Below are 14,754 nucleotides of genomic sequence, written 5' to 3' on the forward strand. Positions count from 1 at the left end.
CAAAGGCTGGAGGCAAACACATGACCTTTGGAGGGGCATTTAGTAACCAAATAGCAGGAGGTTAGGGAAGGCTCTAGGGAAATGGTGGATTAAAATCAGACCTTGAGGTGAAATTGTGACAGAGAGGAAGAAAGAAGGGGCTGGTAATGCTGGTGTTTGGGCCAGAAACAAAGTTCAGGGAAGGGAAGACATGACTGAGTCTTGTTCCCTGGAGGGGTGAAGAGCTGTTGAGCAAGAACTGATCTGAGGAGACCAATGTCTCATGAGTGCCATCAACGACGTTTCAAGATAGACCCAAGTGGACACTGGGTAAGAGTGATCCAGGCAGAATTTAGGTCAGAAAAGAGGTGACAGGTTTCAGACATCTAAGGGCAAATTATATCTGTAAACTAATTCATTCAAGACCAGCTGATGTTATTCAGTATTGGACAAGTTTGAACTTTGAATTTTCATACCTATGAATGTCAGAAAAAATCTAGTGGATTATGGGTTCAGTAATTTGTTTCAAATCAATAATGTAGGCGTCAGGTCATAGACATTGCTATCATTTTCTTTCTCCTGGCTGTGGATCAGACATAACCGGCTGCCTTCTTCACCAAACTATGAGTCCAAATAAACTATTATTTTATTTTTGTCATAGCAAGAGAAAAGTAACTAATACAGTATACACATATCTGTGTATATGTATTTGTGCATGTTTCTGTGTTCACACATGTATATGTATGTGTGTATGTATACATGTGTGTATATATATTGTGTGTGAGTGTATCTGTGTGTACATGTGTATACATGTGCATGTGTGTATGCATATGTATTTGTGTGTATGTGTATGTCCTAGAGCATGAGCAGGTATGTGGGAACTTGAGTCCCCACATGTGCTAAGCATATACTCTGAGTTGCACCATGGAGCCATATTTCCCCATTTATAATATTTTTAAAGACTAAGTTGTCCTTTTCAGGTCTTGCTATTACAAACAGCATACTGTTTCATACATCTTGGTAACTTTTTGCCACAATGTCCATGTTAAGAATTTTTCCTAATGCGAGCTTTCTGCCCAGGCAAAAATCCCAATCAAGCCAAATCACACAAGCCAGATTAAAAATATCCAGGTTTAATGGGATTCCTGTGCTCTTGGGTGGCCCCGAGGGGGAACCAGGAGGCTGCAAAAGCGACCACAACCACCGTGGGGAGAGAAAGAGACCACGAGGGGACCTTCCTGGGAAGCAGTTTAAGTAGACTGGGGGAGTAGTCAAGATTTTGGCGGGCTGTCTAGACACTCCTCTGGGGAGGGGTCAGAGCTTGGCGGGAACAGGGGCGCAGCCTGCAAAAATGGAGGGCAGTGACTGGAACTTGGGACTTACAGTTCACATAGTAATTTTTTAGTCTAAATTGAAGACTCAAATGATGCAGTACAATTAAAATTTGAAAGATACTACTAAATTCTTTTTGAAGTATACAAATTAATGCTTTTTATCAAATAGTATGAGAATGCCTGTGCCCTGCATGCCCAGAAAGGTTTATTACTATCCAGCTTTGATGATATTGTATTATAATTCACACACGAGATAGCCGATCTGTGTGCTGTATACAATACACAGTTTCGCTGTGATATCACGTCACAGTTTTACAACCATCCCCACAACGGTTTTCATGACCCCATCGCCAGAAGTCTCTGTAGCCCTTTGCCACCTTCCTCAGACCCCTCCCATTTCTAGTCCCGGTTCTGGCCACCCTTGATCTACACAAACTGTTCTTACAACATCACCACACCTCTAAGGTGTCCCAGAAGATTGCAGTTAATATTTCTGATCGATATATTGAAAGGTCAAGGCATAATATTGGCCACATTCTTAACTTTGATGTAACGATTCTTAAATGCTATATTTTCTCCAGGAACCTGTGAAGACCCAGGGATAAACCCTGACAGTTTTCAGCAGAGTTCACCAGAGTAAGTAACGGCCTGGTGTGACAGAATTCCAGCTATAGGCAGATAGGAAGAAAAGGAATAGATGTGCGAAGATAGAAAATTGATCAATAGAGAGTGGTTGCGAGCAGCCTCTTTCAATTGTTGGTTTTATTTGGAGATAACTGGCTGTGTATTTGGACTTTTACCCGACTTCGATTTTTATCCCACAATCAAACTGTTTATGGATTATCCAAAGCGACAGGAAATAAAGAGCCAAACACAGCAGTGCTCACTCTTGACCCCTCGAACCTCTTAATTTTGAAGTTGCCTTTTCAGAATCATAAAATAAAGAGCTATTTTCCTGCGATTTCTTTCCTTCAAAATATTTGGATAATACACAAGGGTGACTAAATGGATATAGTTCGGATCTGCCCTGAAGACGCCGGTCCAAAGAAAAGCTGAGTGAACAGAGTCCAAGCGTCCGTGGAGTACCTGGAAATTACACCTGGCAGCCAGCAACCTTTTGTGCCTCTTTGTTGTACTGCGTTTCCCGCAGCGGGCTTTCAAGGGTACCTTTATTACACTGATTACTAAATTAGTGTTGGATTTAATGAGAGAGATCTGTCCTTTTATTTGTGCCTTTTCCCTTCTTTTTCTTACTTAAAAAAAAAAAGAAAAAGGATCAGCATCACAAAAGCTTTGTACATTTCTAGTTTGCTTTTGATGATGTGACCATTTGCTCCCATCCATCTCCATGGTAATAGGCTTCCTCCACCCCCACTACTCCAGGCCTCCACGGCTTCGGAGGCTTCGGGAGCCGAGGAGAGTTGCACGCTAAAATAATGCAGAGAAATAAATTGGTCTCTGTAAATAGGCCCCATCTTCAAAGCCTTTGAATTTTCTTCAGAATGTGATCCATTTCCCCCCCTGAGCCTGGAAATAGGAATATTACAGATAAAATATTTGAAAGTAAAAATTTGCATCTCAACAAACATATCCAGTACAAGTACTTGTATTCCAAAATAAGACTTGGACAGGACTTTAAAATTTGAAGAGGCTCGGGTTCCAATCGGTCTAAGATGCAGATCCTTGAGGAAACTGAGGCTCAAAGTAATTGATCACCTTGTATTCAGGCCTAACTTGGGGCCAGGATTTCAGCCTCCCAGCAAGATAGCCCTTCGTGGGTTCTCAGTAATGCGACAATACCAGTCATGATGTTAGTACCAGTAGCTATCCTTCATAAGGATAATAAGAATAAATACATAAACAAATAACAAATACAAGATATTCTGAAAAATGAAAGAAAGTGTGATGTCCTTGATGAACAAAGTTTTACCATAACTCAAAGGGGGTTTGTTGTAGTTTGAGACAGGGTCACACTATGTAACCCTGACTGGCTTCAGTGTCACAGAGATCCCCACCACATCTAGTTTTTAACCTGACCTTTAAAAAATGAATTTTGTGACTTTTAAATCATGTTATTTTAAAGAATAAACACATAGAACTAACTCACTATTTTAAAGATGATATCTATACAAAAACACATCTACACAAATGTATATATTTTGTAGTATATAAGGAAAGATAATAACAGTGATATTCTCTGGGAGGTTGTAGTTAACTTAAACGTTCTTTTTTATAGTTTTTTTTTTTTTTGAGGAACTGGGAATGTAGTTCAGTGTGGAGTGCTTGTCTAGGCTCTGTTCAATCCCAGCATTGCAGAAAATGGGGTGTGGTGTGCAAGTCCATAATCCCAGCACTCTGGAGGAAGAGGTTGAAGGAAGGAATTCTGGGGTAATTTTTGGCTATGTTGTAAGCTGGAGACCAGCCTGGGATACAGGAGACCCTTCCCAAAGGGAGGCAAATTGTTTTCTGTGTTTAAATTTTTTTTTTGTGCAAAACTTGCATTATTTTTCACATAAGAAAAAAAGTATTTTATTTTTAGGAAAGATACTTACTATTTGATGCTTAAAAAGGTAATTCAGAGGTCCTGTAAAGTGGCTTACCAGTAAAGGTGCTTGCCACCAAGCCTGAAGACCTGAGTTGGGACCAGGGGGCCACACGGGAAGGAGATACCCGAGTCCTTGTAAAATTGTCGTTTGTCTCACATGACACCATGGCATGCCCACATCTACACACAATATAAATAAACGTGCTCAAAAATTGAAATCTCTCCCACCTGGCTCAATCTTACCATTCTTTCCCTACAAAATACGAAACAATCTATGATTCAAAACAGCTATTGACATATATGTTGGTTGTCCTGTTTAGTCTGACTTGTTACTGGGGACTGCAATGGCTGTTTCTCCTTCACAGAATGGTGGTGAACCTCACTTAGCTAGGAACAAATAGCCTGACTGGATCTGTACATTAGATAAAGGTGTACTTTTTAACCTAAACCTTAGAAAGCATTTCCTAGCCCTTAATTCATTGAAGGCCCGCCTCATTAACACACTTTTGGTTTTAAAGACGTTTCACAGGTCCACAAACAAAACTCAGAAGATTGATTGCACCCATAGAAAGTATGGGACACCTTCTGGGAATAAGTAATATAAGTGATATGAAAGAAAAACAGCAGCAGACCCCAGTATGGCACATGGGGCAGGTCCCTGGAGCAGTGCATTGTGGATGACAGATGCTGAGAAGATGTACTGAGATTAACTGAGGGATGCCACAGGGCTTGGATAAAGCATGAGGCTCGGTTGACCAGGCAGACAAAGCAGAACCTGCTGCTAGCTCGAAGGTGTCCTCTACCCGGCTGTAAACTACCACACACACACACACACACACACACACACACACACAAAGACTTAGTTCTCCTGAACTGCTTTCTCTACTTGATTATAGTTCAGATCAACTAGACCCAAAAGGTTTTTTAAATTTCAGTGTTAATACTGTTTTAATCATTGTTATAGAAAGTTAGTGTTTGAAACTTGGAGAAAGATCAAATGGTCACTTACTGCAGCTTCTTATACATCTTACTTAAAGATTTTCCTGGGAGAAAAAAATCTAATTGGAAGGAGAGGAAAATAGAAATAGAAAATTTAGCAGATGCGGGTCATTAATACTCGGTGGGAAGTGTCTATCTTGAAGAAGGGATTCAAAGACATTTCTTGGTCTTTACTCCAAATTTCTTCCTTTCGTGGTGGTTCAAACCAAAATCCACAGCTCTGTCCCCAGCTCTTCTCCTCCCTTCAGTCCAGCATTCAGCCCACCAGCGCATGGTCCCATTTACCCTTCCTAAGCACACTGCTTCCTCCACTTCTCACTCCTCCTCCACAGCAGACCCTCCGGACTCAGTGCCAACATCTCTTGCATGAGCAATACAAAGACTCCTAATGCATCTCCCCGACCCTCACCCCTGTATATGCTCTCCATGGCCCCCTGACCCTCACCCCTGCATATGCTCTCCATGGCCCCCTGACCCTCACCCCTGCATATGCTCTCCGTGGCCCCTCTGATCCTCACCCCTGCATATGCTCTCCATGCCCCCCCTGACCCTCACCCCTGCACGTGCTCTCTCTCCATGGCCCCCCTGACCCTCACCCCTGCATATGCTCTCCGTGGCCCCCTGACCCTCACCCCTGCACGTGCTCTCCATGGCCCCCTGACCCTCACCCCTGCATATGCTCTCCGTGGCCCCTCTGATCCTCACCCCTGCATATGCTCTCCATGCCCCCCCGACCCTCACCCCTGCACGTGCTCTCTCTCCATGGCCCCCCTGACCCTCACCCCTGCATATGCTCTCCGTGGCCCCCTGACCCTCACCCCTGCACGTGCTCTCCGTGGCCCCTCTGACCTTCACCCCTCATATGCTCTCCATGGCCCCCTGACCCTCACCCCTGCATATGCTCTCCGTGGCCCCTCTGACCCTCACCCCTGCATATGCTCTCCATGGCCCCCCTGACCCTCACCCCTGCACGTGCTCTCTCTCCATGGCAGCCAGATGTGAAGCATCAATGAGGTCATGCACACCTCCTCCCTGCTGAAAGCCTGAGCGCCTTTCACCTAGAGTAGGTACTTAATGTAGGCCCAGCGAACCTGTCTTTTCCTCCTTCTCTGTTCCAGGCCCGGGATCTCCATAATATTTCTTGCTCTCCCCATGTTTCCTGTGCATACATGGGCCTTGCATAAGGACTTCCCTGGTTTTTTGTTGTTTAATTTTTGCACCCACCACCAAGTGTTTTTGATGACCCACAGCATGCAACTGTGCCCAAATACACTATTGCAGGAGGATCCCCCCAACCGCATCCCAAATGGCATCGTGAGCCTGCTCTCTTCCCTATTCTCTGATGGTCCTTATCCCGAGCTGCAATTAAATCATGCCATTTTAATGCATGTGTCTTCTGTCTCTGCCACTGAGAAGAATGTGGTCTTTCTTGTTACCTACTATGAGGGTGGTTATTGACGCAGAGAAGTCACTCAAAACACATCTGCAGAATTAATGAGTGGTTTCATCTTTATCCTTTCCTCTCTGAGACCGAGTTTGGGGCTAAGGGCCCACATGAAAGCCACTGCCTGGAAGGACAGTAAGTCTTCAAGCAGCCTGTGCTGAAGGGACACGCTGCATGTTTGTCATGAATCAATGTGGATGTTTCAGTGGTACCCGTGGATATTTGGGTTGTACTGTTTCTGTGGCCACCTAAACAGTACTGTATGAAAAGCTATACCGCAGGCCTGTAATCTCTTAACGCAAGTGCTTACTGCCCCCTGCAGACGTTATCTTGTCGAAGCCAGAGACTCACCTATATTCTGCAAGTGATTGGCATATAGATCATCTGTAAAACTACTACTGAATTGAATAAAGTCCATGATTTTCAATTTAATGCATGGGTTATGTTTTTTTTAAAAAATATCATTGTATATGTATGTGTGCATTTGAAATATCTAGTTTGAAATTATCAGACATGAGGGACGTCAATTCTCTCCGGGTTAATTTATTGCAACTCCAGTGAAAATACATAACACTGTTTTATTATTACTTTATCTCTTCATTTTGAGACAGGATCTCACCGTTTTGCTCTGGATGGCTTGGAATTCACAGATAGCCTCCTGCTTCTGCCTCCCAAGGGCTGGAATTAAAGGTTTGTGGCACCGTGCTTAGATACTTTTTTGATTTTTGTGTGTCTCTGTGTAAGTATATGCATGTGAGTGCAGACGCCTGTGAAGGGCAGAGGCACTGGACTCCACTGGGTGGGTGTTATAAGTGGTGGTAAGCTGTCTGAGGTGGGTGCTGGAAACAGAGCTTGGGTTTTTGGGGAGAGCTACAGCCCCCGAGCTAGTTGTTACTAAGCCTTATGAGAAAAGATGAGGAATACAGGAAAGAAGCGTTGAGAGAATGATAGAAAAGGGATTGTTGAAAGGACCTGGCCTTGCTAGACGCTGAGACAGGCTGCTCACTCCTGTACATAGGGCATTCCCATTCTTGGGTAGGAAGACTCAGCATTGAAAGCTTGCCAACATTTAAACCCCAGTTCTAACAAAAACAACTCTCCAATGGAAGCTGGTGCTGATATCTGCAAGGGACAGCCCGCGTCCCCAACACCCAGGAAAGTGTTAGAAAGCGTGACTGTGAGACACGACGCCCTGCCAGAGGCTAAACACACCATGAGCCTCCCTGATTGAGATGGAGTGTCCCTCGGCATGACCGACAAGAAGACCAAGGGAGTAGGAAAAATCCCATAAGCAGAAATACACATGGATGGGAAAACCTACATTAAAAAGTGGCAGCTCAGACCAGAGGGCAAAGCTGAACATTGTAATCAATACAGGGTGGAGATGGGAGAGTCAGGAGTTCAAAGTCACGCTCAGCCAGATAGTGAAGTCCAGGGAAGCCTGGGCTGCCTGAGACCCTGTCTAAACAAAAAACAAACAAACAAACAATTAGTGCTGTTCAAGTTATATGTTTGGAAATAAGAAAGAATTAATCCATGCCTCATACTAAAGTTCACATAGACATAGATCAACAGCAAACCGTGGGCAATGCAAATAGGAAGAAAACCCCCACAGGCTCCATTTTCCCAGACTCTAAAGGTTATAACAAAAAGGACTGAGATCTTTGACTATATACAATTAAAAAATTGGCATGACTAAAACGTTACCATAAACAAACTTCAAAAATGAGCAGCAAATATATTTGTAAGATACACCACATATTATGGTATCATATGCTTTTAACCCCAGCACTCAAGAGGCAGAGGTAGGCAGATCTCTGAAAGTTCAAGGCCAGCCTGGTCTAGTGAGTGAGTTCTCGGATATTCAGGGCTGTGTAGGGAGACTGTTGCCTTGAAAAACCAAAATAAAATGAAATAAAATAAAAAGATGATATTCCTAATATCTAACGAACTTTTAATATTTATAGGGGTAAAGAACACAAAACCTAATGGAAAATGGAAAACTACATTAACAGACACTTCTGGTAAGAAATGGAGAAGGGAATTTTAGTTTATTTGTCAAATAGGAGCTCAGTCACCTCTGTCACGCTCACTAGCAAAGAGAAGGAAAAACTATATGAGAGTTTAATAGAAGTTAGAAGTACCGGCAAGGAAACACAGAACGGTATGGTGCCCAGAGCTGAGAGGAACAGTAGCCATTGTTTCCTGTTTTAGTTAGGGTTTCTATTGCTGTGAAGAGACACCATGACCACAGCAACTCTTGTAAAGGAAAACATTTAATTGGGTGGCTTACAGTTTCTGAGGTTTAGCCCATTGTCATCATGGCAAGAAGCATGGTGGCATGCAGACAGACCTGGTGCTGAGAAAGAGCTGAGAGTTCTACATCTTGATCTGCAGGCAACAGAAGGAGACTGTGAGCCACACTGCGTGTAGCTTGAGCATATAGACCTCAAAGCCTGCCCCCATAGTGACATACTTCCTCCATCCAGCAAGGCCACAGCTCCTAATAGGGCCACTCCCTCTGGAGTCTACGGGGACTCCAAACCACTACACCACCCAAAGAACACAGGGTAGGCAAGTGGAGAGGGCAGAGTCATGAAGTCACACCACATGATGAGCTTTGAGAATAAACCTTACCTCACTAACCTTCTGCCAGGGTCACCAAGTGACTGTACTAAACTGCATATCAATAAAGTCCATACCTGATACCTGGGATATAGATCAGGAGTATGAGAGAAACATCATCTGGGGAGACAAGAGGGTGCTACCCAGAACATTGATTATTTCAAGCACAGAGTTCAAATGACCTCAAGCTATCACAATATAGAAGATGAGGCTGAGGCTATCCCTCTTTTTTTTTTTTTTGCAGAGTGAGGTTGGATATTTATTTAGTGGGTTATGGAGGAGGAAGGGACAAGGGGAAAAAGGAGAGAGAGAGAGAGAGAGAGAGAGAGAGAGAGAGAGAGACAAGAGAGAGAGAGAGAAGCTGCCTCTTCGAGAGGGAGACGGAAAAAGGAGAGGCTATCCTTCTTTTAAGAACAGACCTGGCCGGATGTGGTGGTACACATCTTTTATCCCAGTGCTCAAGAGGCAGAAGCAAGCGGATCTCTGAGTTCATGGTCAGCCTGGTCTATAGAGTGAGTGAATTTCAGGATTCCCAAAGCTACACAGAGAAACACTGTCTCAAAAAACAAAACAAAAAAGAAAGAAAGAAAGAAAGAAAGAAAGAAAGAATAACAGGCCTGGACAGAAAAGTTAAATGCCAGCTAAATCTTTCTCATTACTGGGGTTTACTATAATACCATAACCATAGTAATAGAACAATGGCAGAGCAAAGATACCGGGACACTCTTTCAAACTAACCCCACAGGGACAGAAGCTAAACCATCTTTCTTTGTGTCGGGTTGTTTAGGGAAATAGATTGGTTTGGGGTCCAGATTCACCTGGGAAGACTGTCTGAAAGAGGTATTCTCTACACTGGTTTTGTCCCATCGGCATATCTGCAAGAGACTGTCATAATACATTCAAATGGTTTGAGAAAAACCCAGCCCAATGTGGGCGGCCTCACTCTCTACTGAGGAGGTCCTGAACTGTGTAAGAGCTGGTCAAATCCAGCAGAATCCAGGAGTCACATGAGCTCTTGTGCAGCCATTTCTCTCTACTCTTGACTGGATGTCACATGGCTGGGTAGTTCCTGCTGCTTTGATTTCTCTACCTGGAATTGCAAGCTTTACTATTCTTTTCTTCCCTAACTTGTTTGTTCTGTTCTGAGAAAGACATTCCCTGGGCTACCCTGCAACTTGCTAGTAAACCAGGATGGTCTTGAACTCATAGAGATCTTCCTGCCTCTGCCTGGTTTTAACAGCGTGTGCCGGGGCCTGGAGAGATGGCTCAGAGTTAAGAGCATTGCCTGTTCTTCCAAAGGTCCTGAGTTCAATTCCCAGCAACCACATGGTGGCTCACAACCATCTGTAATGGGGTCTGGTGCTCTCTTCTGGCAATAGAAGGAATATTGTATACTTAATAAATAAATAAATAAATATTAAAAAAAACAGCGTGTGCCACTGAGACTGGCTTCTAAATTGCTTTTTGTCAAGGTATTTTCCCATATCAGTGAAAATGGAGCACACAGTAAGAGTCCCCACCTCACCTGGATGCAGGTAGTTGCAGGCACTGTACTAATGTTTGCTAATCCCAGAGACATTGACCTTCAAGGATTTTTGACCAAAAAATTAGGATTCCAAAGAGACTCCCAAAATCTCTTAAGCTATACAGCGGTGGTTTTTGTGTGTGTGCTTTGTTTAGTTGTTTGTTTGTTTGTTTTTTTTTTTTTGTTTTGTCTGGCTGTCTGTTTTACCTTCCTTCTATGTTAAGCTGGAGAGATTTTTGTCAGCTTGATGCAAACTGGAGTCATCTGGGAAGAGATGCCAGGTGAAGAACTGTCTCCCTCTGAAGGCCTGTGGGGCAAGTGCATGGGGCCATTTTCCTGGTGCATGATTGATGATGAAAGTTCCCGCCCGCCCCAGGCTGTGCTGAGGCTGGGCTGGTGGTCCTGGGTTCTTTAAGAAAGCAAACTGAACAAGCCATGGGGGTCAAGCCAGTAAGCAGCACCCTCCATGGCCTCTGCTTCAGCCCTGCCTTCAGGGTCCTGTCCTGACTTTCCTTGGAGACACACTGCAACTGTAAGATGAAATAAACACTTTCTTCCCCTAAACTGCTTTAGATCAAGTATTAGATCACAGCAACAGAAAGCAAATTAATTCAACTAATTCAAATGCTTTTAACTGACAACTTCCCATTGAGGTAAATAGTTTTCCTTCCTTCCTTCCTTCCTTCCTTCCTTCCTTCCTTCCTTCTGTCTCTTTCTCTTTTTTTCTCTTTTTCTTTTCTTTCTTTTTTTCGGGGGGGGGAAGCAACAAACGTCTTTTATTAGGCACAGGATTTTAAATGATCTCTTCAGTTTCTCCATACATAGGCAAAACTATGTGTGCCATTTAATGAACTGGAACTTACCAACTGACTCACTACCTAGAGAAGGGAAAATTAGCCCCAAACTGCTTGGCCAGGAGGCCATTTCATCTGCTGACCCCCTAGAACATGGGGATAAATATGGTAGACTGACTGTCTCGCTTCATTCACCACCTTCCGATGGCCCTGGTTCAGGCCCAGATCTGCAGCACATTAGAAGACTTCATCATCACCTTCTGCTATAGAAATCTGGGTCATATCCTTCATAGGTATCACCAGGAAATGTGTTGGCGCTTGAGGGGGAAACGCAAGACACTGGTGGTCCTCGAAGATGATCCTGGCAGGGATTTCTTTGTGGGTGATCTTGCCGAAGACCATGTCACCGCCAGGCTGGGTCACTTGAGCCTTGGCGATCTGTCAGCCCTTGCAGCTGCTCCTTGTCCTTCCGTTGCCATGGCCACGGTGGTCACGAGTTCTTTCTTCTGTGATAAAAATATGCTAAGTATTTCCAAGGTATTCTGAAAACAAAAGCCCAATTAAGCAAAAACCCAAACCCAAAGTAAAACAGTGGTGATAAATGCATGAGTTTTGGGTTTATTATCGGCATATATAGGTCAAAATCACCCTGCATTTCAATGATGTATAAAAATGGTCTTTATGTGACCTAGGCACTTGGTAACAGAGAATGTAAAAATGAAGAAACAACGCAAAACAATTGCCAAGTAAAATGAAATGATAATAAGACAGGTGTGTAAAATGTAAAGGCTTTGGTTTGAGACAGGGTCTCATGCAGCCCAGGCTGGCCTCAAACTCTGTAGCCGAGGATGGTCCTGAACTCCTTGGTTCTCCTGACTCCAACCCCACATGCTGCGATTGGAGGTACATGCCAGTACTTAGCAGCTGTCTTATTTTAGATTTTCTTATTTATTTATGAGTGTGTGTGTGTGTACGTGTGTGTGTGCATGCTTATATGTGAGGCTAGAAGAGGGTGTCACAACCCCTGGGGCACATGGGTGCTAGGAACCGAACTCTGGTCTCTGGAAGAACCCCAAGCACTCTTAACCCCTGAGCAGACTCTATATCCCTAAAGTTTATCTTTTTAAAAACAAAATTTAAAGGGACATTTTTAATCCCCATTCACTGCAGCACTGTTCAAGAAATAGCCAAGAAAGAGAAGCAACCTTGGGTCTACCAAGTCATGGATGGCTTTGTAAAAGTGTGGTACAAATAATCAACAGGAAGCTCTGGAGGCATAAAAGAGAGTGAAATTTTGTCAGGAGGTACAAGACAGACAGACAGAGATCCCTGGGTTGAGTAAGCCCGAAAGACAAGTACTAACCTACTGTGGAATCTAAAACTTGAAAGTAAGGAGGTAGTTGTCAAAGTCTAGGAGATGGAGAGAGGTGTGAAACGGTTGCCCAGATGGAGCGGTTACCAGAGCAGCAAGCATCTCTGCTGAGCTAGAGCACAGCAGGCTGACCAGTGAGCAACAATCTCCTCTGTGCCTCAGGGAGCTGGAAGAAAGATTCAGAAGGTTTCCATAAAGTACTGGAAAATGTTTGAGGGATGCAGACGTTTAAGCATTTCATGATATACGCACACGGAAAGAAACATCGTGGCAACCCATTAATAGGTACATTGCTGCATTCAAATAAGTTACTGCCTTTAAATTTCTATTTTTTTTTTATTTATGTGGGCATACGTGGGTGTGTGAATGCCACCTAGATCAGAGGACAACTTGCTGGACTCAGTTTCCCTCTTTTCTTTGGAGGACTGAACTTAGGTCTTCAGGCTTAGCAGTGGGTACCTTATTCACCTACCCATCTTTCTGGCTCATGGTGGTTTTGTTTTGTTTTGTTTTAAATGTACCAGCTAACAATAAATTTAATTTGAAAAAAAAAAGAAAATTTTTTTTGAGACTTCCAAAACAAGATTGACATGGCAAGGGACAGTATTTCCATCCTTTTCATTTAACTAAAAGGAAAAGCTGGCCAAAAACAATGTAAAGTACTTCGGGCAGGAGTCTGCCGTCTGCTTGTCTTGATCTTTGCTTTGTGATAAACACTGCTGACCCTCTCACTGCCTGGTGATGCTCTCTGAGTTGTTAGGAACTGTGTGGAGCACCAGGAAGCTTAGTGTGTGGTACAATTGCCCACTGAACACTCATGAAGATGATTTCTCTCCCCCCTGACTTTGACTTTTAGTTTATTTCCCCTTCTTTTAAATCCATCGTTCTCAAAGCAAATTCTTCTTACAATTTTGTTTATGCCATGAGTGCTTACACACTTCAAGTGCTAATCAAATCTGTCTTAAGCCCTCTAGTGTCTTTGCTAATTTTATATTCCTCTCACCACTGGTATTATAGCTCCAGTTTTTATAAATAATTATACTGTGATTTTTTTTCCCATTTATCTCGGCATGCATCTCCTAAGTGTTTTGCGATTGAAAATGACTAGTTGTTTCTTTTTTCCTCCCCATTTTTATTGTAAAGGACAGTTTTTCACTGGAGAAAATGTAATCATTTCTACTATTTTTCTTCTTCTACAAATTGCCAGGATATTTATTGTCGACTATACTGACGGTGTCCACTGTGTCTCCTGAGCTCATCACTGTCTTCTCTTTCAGGTTGAACTATGTGCAGGATTTGCTTCATCTCTTACTTGTTTTTGATCCTTAAGGGCTCGAGCACTTTTGCTAAGTAACATGAGGGCCGGCTTGCTTGTTGGGGTTTCTGTCCTGCCCGGTACCCCACAGCCGGCAAGCCCCAAAGAAAATCACACAGAGATCTCTATAAGTTATTAAAGCTGATTGGCCCATTAGGTCAAGCTACTTATTAGCTCTTGTAGCTTAAATTAACCCATTATTCTGATCTATGTTAGCCATGTGGCTCAGTACCTTTTTCAGTGGGGCAGATCACATCCTGCTGCTTTGGTGGTCTGCGCAGAAGTAGGAGGAATCAATTTCCTCCTTCCCAGAATTCTCCTGTTCTCATTGTATCATTTCTACTTCCTGTCTGGTTTTCCCGCCTATACTTCCTTCCTGGCCAATCAGCATTTATTTAAAACATGATTGACAGAATACAGACAATTCTTCCACACCATTGCTACAGTAGGTGAAGTGGTGCACTGGCCTGGAACAGTCCAAGGTTCTCTATTACTGTTGTTTCCCACAACTACCTGTAGCTACTGATGGACTTCCATTCTAGTCACCTCCATGAAAACTGTTCAACTTCATTGCTTGTAGGAAGAATTATAAGGCTTTCCCTTGGGTTCTAACTGATTTTAGCCCCCTCCCCAAAGGTTCAGAAAAACATCAGCTTCTGGAGAAGTTACAGAAAAGCATTCCACACAGAGATGCCACACTAGTAGACTCATTGAACCCGCCAACCAGATCCCAGCCCTGTGTCAGCATGAATGATCAAGGTACATAAAACGGTATTGAAGAAAAAGGGTGGCATGCCTAGGGGTGGGGGTGGTACATTTCAT

The 14,754-nt window shown here is 43.4% G+C and overlaps 1 pseudogene; it reads right to left on the reverse strand.

The window, feature by feature from the left end:
- Positions 1 to 11,344: 11,344 nt before the first annotated feature.
- Positions 11,345 to 13,974, reverse strand: LOC121433364 (annotated as a pseudogene).
- Between the last annotated feature and the right edge of the window lie 780 nt (positions 13,975 to 14,754).

Source organism: Microtus oregoni, unplaced genomic scaffold (assembly GCF_018167655.1).
Source record: "Microtus oregoni isolate MIOR12 unplaced genomic scaffold, Mior012 000038F_ref0000394, whole genome shotgun sequence".
Classification (NCBI taxonomy): domain Eukaryota; kingdom Metazoa; phylum Chordata; class Mammalia; order Rodentia; family Cricetidae; genus Microtus; species Microtus oregoni.